At 46.0% G+C, this 14,825-nt stretch overlaps 1 protein-coding gene across 1 annotated transcript in view; it reads left to right on the plus strand.

The window, feature by feature from the left end:
- The first annotated feature begins 11,179 nt into the window (after nt 1-11,179).
- PLXNB1 (plexin B1) overlaps nt 11,180-14,825 on the plus strand; it is a 165,498-nt gene continuing 161,852 nt past the window's right edge. Inside the window, exon 1 of the mRNA XM_077324828.1 lies at nt 11,180-11,306. The gene's annotated coding sequence lies outside the window, so the exon portion shown is untranslated. The remainder of the gene's footprint in view (nt 11,307-14,825) is intronic.

Genomic DNA, 14,825 nt, shown 5'->3' on the forward strand with positions numbered 1-14,825 from the left:
CACCAAACCTGCTTAGGGAATCCGACTATTCACAGGGCCCATTTCTTGGAAACGGTGCCGTGTTTTGGCAGTTCTCTGTAGTGAGAGAAAGACGCAGCCCCGGGAAAGAATGCCTGCAAAATCTTCCGTTCTGTCTTTCTGAAGAGCTCTCAAGTGAATGGGACTTGAGAATTTTCGGTCATTCTCTACTGTCGACTGAAAGGAACCAAGTCACCAGTTGGATAGTAGCGGTTACGCTGCCTGTGTGACTTTTAAAAAGACTTTCCTTGCTGTTTCCTCTGTTCTCACAGGCAAGGCCCCAGGTTCTTCCTGCTTTAACAGGCCTTCTTAGCTTGGCCAGAAGTTACCCCCCTAAAGGATTTCGTATATTTGTTAGGAAGTCACCTAGGGAAAAATTTTGAAGGCATGTAGCGCTTGTCTTCACTCCAGGCCCAGTTCAAGGCATCGGCAGTGGCAGGCTGTACATCTCTCCCAAGGATCCCCGTCTGGCCTTGTTCGAGCCTCTTTTTCCTTCAGACGAGAAGTCCATTTCTCTGCTGTGTCTTAGATTCAAGTCGGTAGCCATGTTGGTCTGAAGAAGCACAATAAAACCAGAGTCCAGTGGCACCTTTAAGACCAACAAAGATTTATGCCAATAAAGGTATTCTGATTCTGAACAAAGATTTATTCATGGCGTGAGCTTTCGCGTGCAAGCGCTCTTCCTCAGACTATGAACTCCTTAGATGACTGGGAATATAAGTAAAGAGTTCTTCTAAGTAAAGTTTTCTTCTGGTGTGTCTTGACAGACAATGGCCAAAGTGCACAAGGGTCTCTCAAGCTACTTAAGGAGTCTTAAAGACATTATTTTGCCTTTTTCTCAGCCAGGCCGAAAAGGCAGAGTTTCAATAATGCTTAGCTAGTTTGCAGGGGGCCCGCGAAGCATCCTTTGCCCACCTTCTAAGTTGAACAGGCCTTGGTAGGTGGAGCTGATGGGTTGCCCACTTCATCCTTCTTCCGTTCGAAAGATACGGCCCTGTTAAAAACGAATAACCAGCCAGCGCTTCACTTCCTTGTTATTGCCGGGCCTGGCTTGCTTCCGCCTGATGAAGCTTCTCGTGCCACAGCATTTACCATGGCAATGGAGCTTCCGCAAAGTAGTTTCTCCCACCATCCTCTTGCTGCTGTTCTCCCTGCCAACACTGGAGGGCTCTTAGAGACTTTGAAAGCAAAAGCAGCTGATGCAAGTTCTCTGTAGCATTAGGACAGGGGTAGTCAAACTGCGGCCCTCCAGATGTCCATGGACTACAATTCCCAGAAGCCCCTGCCAGCGAATGCTGGCAGGGGCTCCTGGGAATTGTAGTCCATGGACATCTGGAGGGCCGCAGTTTGACTACCCCTGCATTAGGAGCTCCTGCCACAATCTACCAGCTCCTCAGGATTCCCAGATGTTAAGCCGTATGTCTGGAGCTCTTTTTTTATGGTGCTCCATCAAACCAGGGTTAGGAGAGTTCATGTCAAAGCAGGGGATAACAAAAGTGGACAATTAGGGGGACCAAGTTGTGTGGATGCTCTGAAACTCCCATTGCAGTGTAAGGAAAGGCAACATTTATGTGTCAAAGTAAACTGAGTAGCTGACATGAAAGGTGAGCAGTTTTACATTTTCTTGGCTCGTGTGTCTGTATTAGAGCCCCCTTCCCTCCCAATAGATTTCGGTTCACTTTTTTTTTAAGAACGGTCTGCTATCAGTGCTTCCAATATGGTTCAAAAAGCAACATGTGTGACCACCTACTGTTATTTATTTTAGACATTATACCCTGCTTTTCTCCCCAGTGGGGACTCAGAGTGACTTTCAATGTTCTTGTAATGTTCATGCAGTCTTGGGCTGTATCAACAGGGGCATCGCATCAAAAGTGCAAGATGTCATAGTCCCGCTGTATACCGCATTGGTCAGACTGCATCTGTTTGCAGTTCTGGAGGCCTCACTTCAAAAAGGACATGGACAAAATAGAGAAGATGCAGAGGAGAGGCAGTGGAACAAGCCCTATGAGGAATGGCTGAAAGACTTGGGAATGTCCAACCTGGAGAAGAGGAGGTTGAGAGGGGACAGGATTGCTGATTTTAAGTAGCTGAAAGATTGTCACTTGGAGGAGCGCAGGGTGTGGTTCCTGTTGGCAGCAGGGGACAGGACTAGTAGCAATGGGTTTAAACTACAAGTAGAACAGTACCAGCTAGATATTGGGGGGGGGGTTCATTGAGTAGTTCAGCAGTTGGATCAGCTGCCAAAGGAGGTGGTGAGCTCCCCCTCACTGGCAGTCTTCAAGCAGCAACTGGACAGATACTTACCATGGATGCTTTAGGCTGATCCTGCATTAAGCAGAGGACTGGACTATATGACATTTATGGCCCCTTTCAACTCATGATTCTGTCTGTGCTCCTTTAGAATTCTGACACAGGATGTTGGGCACAATATATAACTGTAATAGTAAGGCTTGGACATTTCAAGCAGAAACCTTTTAATCTCCATCCTGCACCTCCCACTGGGGGCACCAGGAAATACGCTAGTGGGTACCATGTTGGGGGCCCCTGCTGAAGAGCTCATTCTCTCTGAGTGAAATTTGTTGTAATAGTTGCCATGTTAATTTGTCTCCAACCAAAAGTGATGTAATACCTTTTGATTAAGACCAAACCGAATAACACAGAATAGCATGCGAGTACTTGGTCTTCATAAGAAGTATGACAAAGCTTTTATTTTTGGAGTTTGCTGTGGCCCAACATGGCTGCCCCCATCCTCAATGTTCATAATGTCCAGCTCTGAAGTGGGTGATTCAGGCGTGCCCATTTTATAAACAAAAAGAACAGAACCTCCGTGACTTCCTGAACAGCTATGTTGCTCCATAAGGGATGGTGGTTATGATTTTGGTTGAACAGATAAGGATCTGTGCCCAGTAGTTTTCTCATGAAGCCATAGTAATGCTCATTGGAGGAGTGAAAGACATTTGGCCATAGCAGGAAGTCGAGCAGCCCTGACACCTAAAGAGCCACAGTACGGAGATGTTTTTCGACTAGAGCCTTAGATAGAAAACTAAACCATCCTCCTCCCTGGCTGCTAATAGACACAAGATCCTCAGAGATATTATACAGGAGCCTCACTGAAATAAAATTACCAGGCTTTTAGTGCTGCTTCCGTTCCTTTCAGCGGTCCTTACTCAGGAGAAATTTCTTACAGAATTGTACCCCGTGACTCATGGAAGAGTGAAAAGAACAAAGCCATACCTTCCACTAAAACCCCTTAACAAATTCCCTGGATTATTTCTTCCAACCATGGGAATGAGGGGAAATTCTCGTCATTCTACTAACTGGCCGGAGGAAAGGGAAGGGTGGGAGAAATGGACCAACAAGCAAGAGCAAATATAGGCCTCTGTGGGGTATATATTGACCAAGGATTCCCAACCGGGGTGCCACAAGAAATCCCCTGGAGTGCTGCAGCCGATCCTGGAAGCTCAGGTGGCCACTGACATCATCACTCCTCCTCCCTTTAAAAAATTTCTCCCAGCCTGTCTAGACAAGAACACTTTGTCCCTTCTTCCTATTGGATGGGAGGATGCGAGTCATGTGCTGGGCTTTGGCTGTGAGCAATTCCATGGAGCAACAGACCGATTACAAGCCACCTGGTTAGCTAATCGGCACATGGCGTGCATAACCTGGATGGGCACCTGTTCTGTGTGAGGGAAAGCTCTGCCTGCTTCCGTTGTGCAAGGACAGTGTTTACCAGCAAACGGCTCTGTGAAGTGGCCACGCCAGTTGGTGGCACCACTGTCCCTGGTGGTAAGCGGTGTTCTGTCAGTGTGGCCTCCGTGGCCACATCAACATCCGTGGCCTCCAAGCAGCAACTGACGATTGAGGCGACTGGCAACTCTTCTCCCCCATGTGTCCTGGAACATGAGCAGTGTGTCCACAGCCTTTTCCTCCGGCTTGATGTGAACAGCATCCTTTTGCATCCACGAGTTGGCTGTGGGACTGGGGCAGCTCAGACTCCACTGCTCAGAGAGAGACTTTTGGGTGGCTCGGTCAGTGGTAGCTGGGGAAGAACGGTAGCCTGACATGGAAAGCATTAAGGGAGGACTGGGGTGGGCTTATATTTATATCTTTAGCTGTGAAGCTCTTTGAATGAATCTTGGACCAGTCTTTCTTACTCAGCTCTATCCACCTCGCAGGGTTGTTGTGAGGATAAAAGGGGCAGGGGGAGAGCTATTGACCCTTCTCGGGAGAAGGGTAGGGGAAATGCAACAATAATGATCATTTTAAAGCGTGTTTCGAGCCGTCTGATGAAAATAAACAGTTGGCGCGTGCCCCTTAAGTGTGTGATGAGGCTCTGAGCTGAACAGGTTGTGGCTTGCTCAGAAGTATCCAGTGAGTTCCCAATCCAGACGGCAATTGGGATCCAAATTACTGGACTCAGGCCCTGTTCTCGCCCTGGTAGTCAACCTGTGTCTTGACTGAAGGGTATAGGCTGCGGGGTGGGGCCCACGTGACTGAATGACTCATGGCTGAATCAGAAACAGAACTTGTTAGAGAGCAAGATCATCTTGGAATGCAAGTTACTGATAAGTAGGACATGGGATGATCAGGCTGCTTCCTTGGGCAATGAAATTCTTCCTGGGATTTTTTGTGGCTCGCTATAAGGTATGTTGGTACTGGAGACTGAGCGAGGCTAGTTGACTGGGGGGTAAGTCTCAGGGGATTTAATGGAGCTTGCTCCGAAAGGCACATTTATTCTGTCTGGACTTTCTTGGGTGAAAGTTCTGCTGAGTTTGTTCTAGGACTGCCTGGCTGCCTGACTGCCTGAGGGGCAGACAATTGCAACTGTATTCTTACGTAGCTCCCAGGATAGGGTTGGAAGGCAGGTGATGTAGCTACCTTGCTGAAACCAATTGGCTCTGCATCTCATCAGTGCCTGGATGGAACATCTGGTAAATCCTGTCTATGCTGTTTCATGTTTATGTCTCGGTACCTGGGAGATGTCTTCAATTTGTAACTACATGACTCTTCTCAAAGTCCTCAGGGTAAATTGTGCTGCTGTAGTCGAGTCTTGAGATTACTATACATAAATTTGTGCGGCTGGGTTGTTTGAGTCCAAAAAAGGGGACAGTACTTATGCCGAATGAAGTGGTTTGAGCCAGGGAAGAATCACCTCGGTGTAACCTAATAGGTAAGCCTGTGTAAATTCCAAGCAGCTAATTCTCTGTTAAACCATTAGATTACTGTGGATTATTATTATTTAAATAAAATAACTCTTTATTCTTATAGTCTGTCCTTCCAAAACACAGGGTGGGCAGCAATTTCAAATATGCATGCATAAATGGACTAGTAAAATGTATTAAGGGCTTGGACTGAAACCTGGAAAGTGTGACTATCTTGATTTTCACATATTTGGAAGTAACTCAGTCTTGTACTTACAATTCCTCCTGGATTCATTGAGACTACATGTGTTGTTGTTTTTTTTTAAACCCTCCTGTTCTTCGATATGTTCTAGGGATTTCCAGACTATCTTCTTTTTGACTGTAAGCATAACTTCATTCCACTGAGGCTGCTGGCTCAGACATGAGATGAGTCATTTCAATACATAGCAATGGAGATCAGTTGTGGTACTTCGAGATCTCCAGGCCCCACCAGGAAGTTGGCAACTCTAGCAATGCAGTTATTACATTCATGTAGGTGGGGATGGGGTGGTGTTGGACGTGTTAATTCTGGCAACTCAGGTGGAGAGGAGAAGGCCTGGCAGCCACGTCCTGTTATGAGTCAGTGGGTGTGGCCTGGTCATATCAGGTGGGGAGTGCCTGGGTGATGTCACTTCCAACGACATGTCACGTCTGGGGGTATAGCAGGTTGGCGTAGCCAGCTGACATCACTTCTGGGGGTACCTTGGGGCCTGAAAAATGTTTCAGGGGTACCTCGACAGTCAAAAGGTTGAAAAAGGCTGATATATGCAATCACTTCTGAGCCTTTACAGGTTGCATTGATAGTGGTTCAGTAGACACATGTGGCTTTTTGACAAGTCAGCGATCTTCTGAGCATTATAGCCCAATGTGGCATGTGCCCCCCAGTTTCAGGAAAGTGGGCAAGGCCCTTGCCCAGTGGGACTTCTGGCTGGCAGTTTGATTCCCTTCCTACCTTAAAACATCTTCTGCCAGAGGAAGATGTAAGCAGCAAGTCTCCTTGAGGAGCAGACGTCATGCCAAAGAGGAAAGCAAAAAGTGTTACCTTTGGCTGATGGTAGTTGCTCTTTGTGAGCTTCGGGGTAAGGATCACTGAGTTAAGGTGTCTATTATTTATTATTTTTGTGGTCTTAACACAGCCAATATGACATGGCCACTCTGCTTGGGTGTCACGTGGTGACAAGGGCTCATGGGAATTATAGTCCATGAACATCTGGAGAGCCACAGTTTTGCCACCACTGCACTAAAATTCGAAAGTCCCAGGTTTACATCCCCACTTTGCCAATGAAACTCATTGAGTGACCTTGGTCCAGCCAATAACCTGCCTCACAGATTTGTTTGTTACGACAAAATAGAGGAAAATATCTACTTTCAGAGTTTACACCTCCTTTTAGGCCGGCCTCTTGTACCGATTTCTATTCAAGCTAGGGAAAGCTACACCGGGTAAATTTCAACCTGCCGTATAGCTGCTCTCCCCCGTGTACTGGATGTTCTACTCCTTCATTATCCCCTTTCATCTTCCCTAAAGCTTTTTAGCACCTCTCCCACGCTGCAGAAAAGCGAAGCTAGTTTTTGGGAATCCCTGGGTCGTAACTGTGAACAAACTCAGGTTACAAAGGGCCTATTTAGAAATCCAAGGTCACTCTTGCAAAGCTGCCGAGGCTACAAAAGTTTTAAGGTTGGTCTTTATTAGCATTTTGTTAGCCAATTTCCTGAACGCTTCCTAGAAAGAAATTTGACATCCCCTCAAGGGCTCTAATTATTAATTTAGTTGTGTGGCTTCCTTTCAAGCTTTGCAACACTTTGGTCTCTGAGGAAACTGGAAACAATCACCCATAAAACTTGCCTGAATCAAGGGGAGTTTCTTTAGAAGCTCTTTTTTTTTGGGTGGGGAGGGGAGGGGAGGGGGGGGCTCTGTTACATGGTTGTTTCTTTACCTTTGCTAGTCTGTAATTGCCTTGTGACTGAGGCCCGTATTAGCCAAGTCTAAAGAAAGACCTCTTGTTAGTGTTTAGCTCTCCCCAAGGGTCACTCTGGTACTGAGCGGGGAGTTTGGTGTGATCATCTGACAAAACTAAAGTCCCAAAAAAGGATCCCTATCGAGCTGTGGTTTCACTTCATGTTTACTGCCTCAGCTTTGAGAAAGGGCTATAGAAATTATTGAGGAGCTCTCCAGTTCCCAGGTGCCTGAAATGAGGGAACTGACTAATTTCCATGTTTAATTTGGGAGCACAAGCTGGGGGAGCTTTCTGTGGTTCTTGGAAGGCTGCCTGGAAGAGATTCAGCCTTTCCCCCATTTTCCTCCTGACAGAAGCCAATCTTCCTGTCCTGGCCCGAGTTCTGTGCAAACGGTCCCTCCCCACCACCAGCCCACATTCATCTTACAAACAGCAGGGGGAGAGGGGACGGCAAGCGCAAAACTGGGGCTTAATTTGTGAAAATTAGACAACAGCCTCGAGAGCATCTTTTCTCTCCCGGTCACCCGTTCCTGGCTGGGCTTCTGTGTTTATTAAGTAGCTGGGTAAGCAAGCAGCCATTTAACAGGTGGGACTTTTCCCAGCATAGTTGACCTGGTGGACAATAACGCTTTTAAAAAAGGATGTGGTAGTTCTGCGGTATGAGACTTACCTGCTTAAGGTGGGGAAGCCAGTGTGCTGTTGTAGCTAGAGCAAACTTTCCCAGCCAAGGTTTTGTGAATGGTTTCCCGAATGGGTGGCAGTTAATTAATTTTTAATATATATTTTAAACGTGTTAAACATTTATTGGGTGATGTGGCCATATATGGTGATGTCAACCCTCCCAAAAGGATCAGTGCTGGGCCTGGAGGGGGTGGGAAGGGGAGGAACCCTGGGTGGGCATGTGCACTGCTATGTTTCCCAACCATCCTCTGCAGCATTGCACCACTTCTAGGGCTTCTCGAATCCTAAAAGAATGTTTATGGGGTTGGCTCAATGGTTAAAAAGTTGAGGAGGTTGAGCCGGGTTAGAGCGTCAGGCTTCGATCTGAAAAACCATGGTTCAAACCTTCCCCCTGCCATGGTAACTTGTTGGATGACCTGGGTCTGTCTCTGTCTTTGTGTCTCCCTCTCACACACACACAAACACACACACACACACACACACACACACACTAACCTTACCTGACAGGATTGTAATGAGTATCAGATGAAGGGAGGGAATGGATGAGAGGAGAATGACATAAGCCACTTTGGGTTCCCACTGGGAGAAAGGTATATATGGCATAAATGAATAAATACAGGCAGAGGAGTGTTGTCATTTGGCTCTGTGACTTTATTGCAGAAATCCCGCAGGCCACGCCTTTGTTCCAAACTGCGTTCTCATGCCTGGAAAACTGGCTTGTGTGGAATATCTGTCTGTAGTGTGAATGTTTAAAGGCACAGGGACCTCTGTCAGGAAATCATTCCAGCAAGGTAGCTCTGTTAGTCTGTTGCAGCAAAAAATTAAAATAAGATACTTATGATTAAAGCCACCAAACTCAAGGTGGAGCTTGGAGGTGTCCTGGAATTACAACTGATCTTCAGATGACAGAAATCATTTTTCCTGAGGAAATGGCAGCTTAGATGTCACATGCCTGTCACCTGCCTGCTAAACTTCCCCATACCTTTGAGCCAAAGGCCAGTATATTTATTGTTAAACCTGAAATAGAGAATAATATATAGAATTAGTGAAGGACTTGATGCTCATCACATATTAGTTAGATACCTGTTAGAACAATGGCATTTTTTTCTCTATGCACTTAAAATAGTAATAGGAGGAAACAACCACTGATGAAAATGCTACATTGAAAACAGTACAAATCAAGAGTCTGTTTTGATTGTTTGACTACTATTAAAAAGAAGATATAAGATATACTGTATTTCCATCTTTATTCATCATTAAATTGTATAACTGTTTCTTATAGCCTAGGATAGGTTCTTCTTTTTTTGAGCTCCTTCCACAGGGACCATTCCCAAATTACCATCTTTCTCCCAGGCTGGAGACATAAACACTACTTGTAACATCTTAAGCCCTATTTCGTGAAAACATATGCAGGAATAAAATCTGGTCTGTCTTTGAAGTGCCTTGAGGCACGTGTTTATTTGTGTCAAAACAAGAAAACACGTTGGATACCTTCTGAAAGCCCTTGTACAAGTTACGGTTATATGATCATTGAAAAGGGGAGATTGAAGTGTCAATTCTGAATTGGCAGAGTCCCAGGAAGGGACTGGCCTTACTTTGCCTGAAGCGATACACTGCTCCTTAAACTGTGCTCATGTGAACACAGGCAAATGGTGTCTTGCTTGAACAGCAGTGTAATGTGGAGAAACAGAATGGATTAAGGTTTTTTTGTACCACTCTGCATCAGGAACATTTTCACTTGATGCATTTCTGCCTTCTAAAATGCTGTTAGAACACCAATTAGCATGTTGCTTGAGTGGGCAGAACTGCTTTCTAGGGATTTTTGGAAATTATACCAAGTTAACGTTGTGTTGGGACTGGAATGGCCCGTCTATAAGCTTGTTTTTGAAAGCGGTCCTTCTCAAATCCGAAAAGGAACATGTTGAGTGGTGTTCTATATGTCTCACTATGAAAACATCACCTTTTGGGCTTTGGTACCATATGTAATTTAGGAGCTCTAATAAAAATCTGAGCAGCTTACACATGGAGTTTTTCCCCCTTTGACTTCCAAACTGGGAATCAGATTTGTATGACATACAAATAGGCCAATGTAGACTTGGGAAATGACCCCATATTTATTTTCTTGGAGGAAAACAAACCTTGCAGGGAATTTTGTAAACAAAATTATGTAGTAAGAGTGCCCCAGTCATCCGGGATCAAGGGGTTTCTTTCAGCAGCTTTCTGTCTGCTCCCATGATAAAAAAAATATTTAAAACAAAAATGCCATATGTGTGCCTAACCCAGGCTTTTTCAACTTTTTGCCTGTGAAGAAGCCCCTGAAATAAATTTTCAGGCTTGAGGATCCTGGGATTGATGTCAGCAGGCCAAACCTCCATGCCACGCCCCCTGGAAGTGACATGTCAGTGGAGGTGATATCACCACCTACCATCCTTTTGCTCCCTCCCCTCATCTTTACTACTACAATGGTGGCTCTGCCTCATATAGGCCGGAAGGAAGGGCAGGAACTGAGAAGACAGGCCACACACCCCACAATCGACTGCTCCCTTTTGATTTTTACACCCACGGCCTACTCACTGAGCCCTCCGGCTGAAGGCAGCCAGTTCCCTAGCTTGTGGCCAGGTCCATTAAGGCAGGAGGGGGGAAGGCTCCAGACCCCCTCCAGAGCTCTGCGGACCACTGGTTGGGAATCCCAGACTTTTGTTGTAAGATATGGTGGTGGAAAGCCATATGCTTAGTGGATGAAGGAGGGGCACTCTGTGCATGATCCAAGACACTCTTTTCTGCACTAGTGTCCCACTTATCCAAATGTTAAGCCCCTCAGTTTCCTGAGGTGGAGCAAATTGAGCTTAAAAGGTAAACTTCCACGCACATGACCTTTATTCCATGCATTTTCCCTTCCCTAGTTTTCAATGGGTGTTGCCCACTCATTTGTTTTAAACTTGCTCCAGTGCTTTCCAGCAGCTTAATCTGAAGACGTTAGCAGACGTTCGTCGTCTTCTGTGAGAGACCCAGGAGCAGGCCAGGCTGCTTTTGGAGGGGGTCAGTTGGCAACACCCCCCCCCCTCCATTTCCCTCCTGCCTCCCTTATCCGCTTGGTATGTCGTCCTCTCCCTCCTCCACTCCTTTTTCTCAGCCTCTCGCAGCCTTCTGAGTTAAGCTGTATTCTGCGTCCAGAACTGGCAGCCGGTGAATGGCATGCACTGTTTGGGAATGAATGCGCTCTAGGGCTGTGACAGACAGGCCCTTGCTCTCACTGAAAGCCCTGTCTTTACTCTGCTGCAAAGACACAGAACATACAAACACAGTTCTCCACTCCAGACCGAGATTGGGACAGGAAGAAAAGGCTGCTTTTCCCCCCAACCTTTCTTTTTAATGTTCCCCTCCTCCCTTCCCCGTTCTTTAAAGGAAGCTTGCAAGAAAACTCTGTACCAGGCTGAATGGGCTGCAGGCGAGGATTGGCTCCGGAGGAGAGGTACAAAGGGGATTAGTGTTTAAAAGTCATGAATGGAGGGGAGCAAGGCAAGAGTGTGTTTTCGGCTCCCGTCTCCTAGTTACCGGTTTGAGACTTGGGTGGGAGAAACTGCTGGAGTTTCAGAGCGCCTGTGAGCAGAGAAAATGTTTGTGCGGCTGTGGCCCACAGAAAAGGGCCTTTTCTATGAGATCAGCGTGTTTAACTTGGGCCTCCCTTTGCTTAGGAGAGAGGATGGATAATGAGGAAAGCGCTTCAGTGCCTCTCCCCTTGTTTGATGTTTGGCGCAAGGAACTGGACACCTCTGAATCAACAGCCCTTCTGTCCCACACCCTTCTGACATGTTTCACTGGGACGTGGCTACATTCAGAATCAAAGCGTGTGCTGTGAGCTCTGTTCCGTTCCATTTATTTCCAGTCATATTTCGTGCAGGGGAGGCCTCCAGCCTGTAGCGAACCTTTCTGATCATTTTAGCATAAGCCTGTTGGTCAGGGAACTCCCGTCTGATGAAAAGGATTCTGGGTCAAGATTCTGGACTGCACAGTCAGTTCATAGAATGCCCTGGTAGGCCTGTTGGGCTTCACAAAACTGAGGGTCAACCTAGATGAGATAATGCTCATTGTCCCCATCTCTCAACTGGTAGTCCTTGGCCCCAAGGAAGTTCTTTTGGCCTCAGCCAGGGCCAGGATGTTTTCAGTCCTGGCCTCTATTTGGTGGAATGTGGTTCTGGAGGAGATCTAGGCCCTGAGGGAGCTGGTACAGTTCTGCAGGACCTGTAAGATGGAGCTCTTCCGTCAAGCTTTTGGTTAGGGCCACTGATTTCATAACATCAAATGCCCCGCCCATAAAGAACACCCCATGAAAACATCACGGAATAGAAATTATGCTAGAAACACTATCCATTTTGATGATGTTGCTGATTATGAAATGTGGTTTTAAATATTTTGATAATGTCTCATTCTATTGTTATTCCTTTCGTTGTATGTCACCCTGAGCTGGTTTCTGGGAGGGCAGCATATAAATCAAATAAATAGAGACTGAAAATTCCCCTTGTGCTTAAAAAGGAAATTGCAGCTGAACAGGGAAGGAAGGAGAAACGGCTGAACTCTAGGTATCCCTCCCGCAAAACTTTTCAATAGTAATCTATTAAAGCTGTTTCATCCTAGAGCTGCTAACAGCCATATTTCTTTCTTGAAATTTCGTATACTCTGTAATTTCCTTGAGAGCCAGCATGGTATGGTGGAGACCTGGGTTCAAATCCCCACTCTCATAATAGCATGCTGAGTGGCCTTGGGCCAGTCATTCCCTTAGGTAGGGTTACCAGATTTCCCACTATAGTATGGGAATGCAACCCTCCCAATGAGACCCGGGGATCCCCAGAATTACAGCTCATCCCCAGGCAACAGAGATCAGACCCCTGGAGAAAACAGCCAGACGGTGAACTGTATAGCATTATACCCCATGGAAGTCCCGCCCTTCCCCAGCCCCCCCTCTGCCAGCTCCACCCCCAAATTCTCCAGTTTTTTTCCAACCCAGAGCCGGCAACCCCATTGTGGCCCTGCTGTCCTCACCAGTACTCAGCAAAGCAGAGGGGGGAAATTAGAGGGAGGGAGGGTCATTGCGCTGCCACTGCATATCACTTCCATTCCAGCATAAACATAGAAAACCATAGAGTTGGGGGAGGAGTCTTTGATTGTCACATTGATGCAGCGTTGTCGTTTCTGGGATTATATTGGAAGGGCTGGTGCTCTGTTGGCACAATGTCTTTCCTCTCCCTTTCCTGCTGGTTACCAGCCAGTGGCTGCCAACGCGGCTCTCCTTCTAATTACCTCACAGGTAGGCTTGCCAGGACCATGTTGGGAAATGCCTGAATATTTTGGAGGTGGAGGCAGGGGAGAGACCTCAGTGGGACATGATGCCGTTCCATTTACCGTCCAAAGCACCCATGTTCTCCAGGGCAAGTGATCTCTTTAGTTTGGAAGTCAGTTGTAATTCTGAGAAATCTCCAGCCACAGAGGTTGACCGCCCTACTCATGGGATAAAATGGAAGAGAGGACACTGTTGTAAACTGCTGTGGTTCCCCAGTGGGGTAAAATGTGAGGTATCAATAGCCAAACTGAATATTGAGTAGACAAGAAAGAAATTTCCAAGCTGGCAATGGCAAAAACTTTATTCAAACAATAGGGGTCATTTATAAGACAGTTACCTTCATGGACCTTTGATATTAATAGACCCAAGTTATATGGCTTAAAATATAAAATATACAGTATGAAATATAATGTAGTGTGTTGAAGACTTTGTTAGTATCCCTGAAAAAAAACCAATTAAGAAATAAGTTCACCGATGAAGTAAAATACGAAAACGAGGTTTTATACCTCATTCTATTGTTTGAATAAAGTTTTTGCCATCGCCAGCTTGGAAATTTCTTTCTTGACTACTCATCTTCGGCTGACAAACTGAATATTGAGGCAGTTATAGACAAGTACCAATCTTCTCCTCTGCCCCCCTTTTAGATATTAATGACAATGTGTTGGCCCAGCAGGTTCAAAGACTAAATGCTGCTCTCCTTTCATTTCTAAACCATGGCCATTTGAATGAATCGGGGCCAGGAATTCCGAGTGACCCCCAAAGCCTGGTTTAACTAACTAACTAACTAACTAACTAACTAACTAACTAACTAACTAACTAACTAACTAACTAACTAATTCTATTTAAATACCGCCCTCCCCGAAGGCTCAGGAAATGGGAACAATACAATTAACTCAGTTTGTAGTATTGTGGTAACAACAGTAACAATAATAACAATATAATGATAATAATCAACATTGTAGAGCGGTAGAATACTAGGAACATTGATTAACTCGTCCTGAGGCCCAGTAGTTTGGGCGGATCTGTAATGATTGTCGGAGGGAGGCTTGGGGGGGCTGGTGGGAAGTGTTGTTTTTTTTTTGGTCGACCTCAACCAAATGCCTGGTGGAGGAGCTCTCAGCACAGGGGAACAAAACCACAATGAGGCAGTGGGACGCTGAAGTGTGTTCTTCAGCCTGCAGAAAAGATGGAGTTTAGCTTCGGCTGTATATTGATTTTTAAAAACTCCATTGAAATAGCAGGAAGAAAGGCTCTCCCCCATCCTCTTTGCTAGTCTTCTCTGTGCAGGGAATTCGTGACACAGGGGAGGATTCTAAAGCATGGCTTCTTGTGATCTTCTACCTTCAGGCCTGCAGAAGGAGTGAGGTAGTAGAATGAACTACTTCATACTGAAGGTGGAAGATTGCAGAGATCTATGCTTTAGAATATAGCCCATACTTTCCTGTGGGGCCACATGGCAGGGAGAGACTGAAAGCAAGGAGAACTCATGGTACAGACAAAGTTTTTTCTACTATTCCTGGCTTTTTATTTATTTGTCATATGGCACGGGTAGTGTAGCCAGGAGATTCAAAGATTGTCTGGCAGCCAGGCAAGCGGTGTTGAGCGATGGTTTTGCCATTTCCTGCCTCTGTGTCATGATCCCTAGTGTTCCTT

Source organism: Paroedura picta, chromosome 3 (genome assembly GCF_049243985.1).
Source record: "Paroedura picta isolate Pp20150507F chromosome 3, Ppicta_v3.0, whole genome shotgun sequence".
Taxonomy (NCBI): Eukaryota; Metazoa; Chordata; class Lepidosauria; order Squamata; family Gekkonidae; genus Paroedura; species Paroedura picta.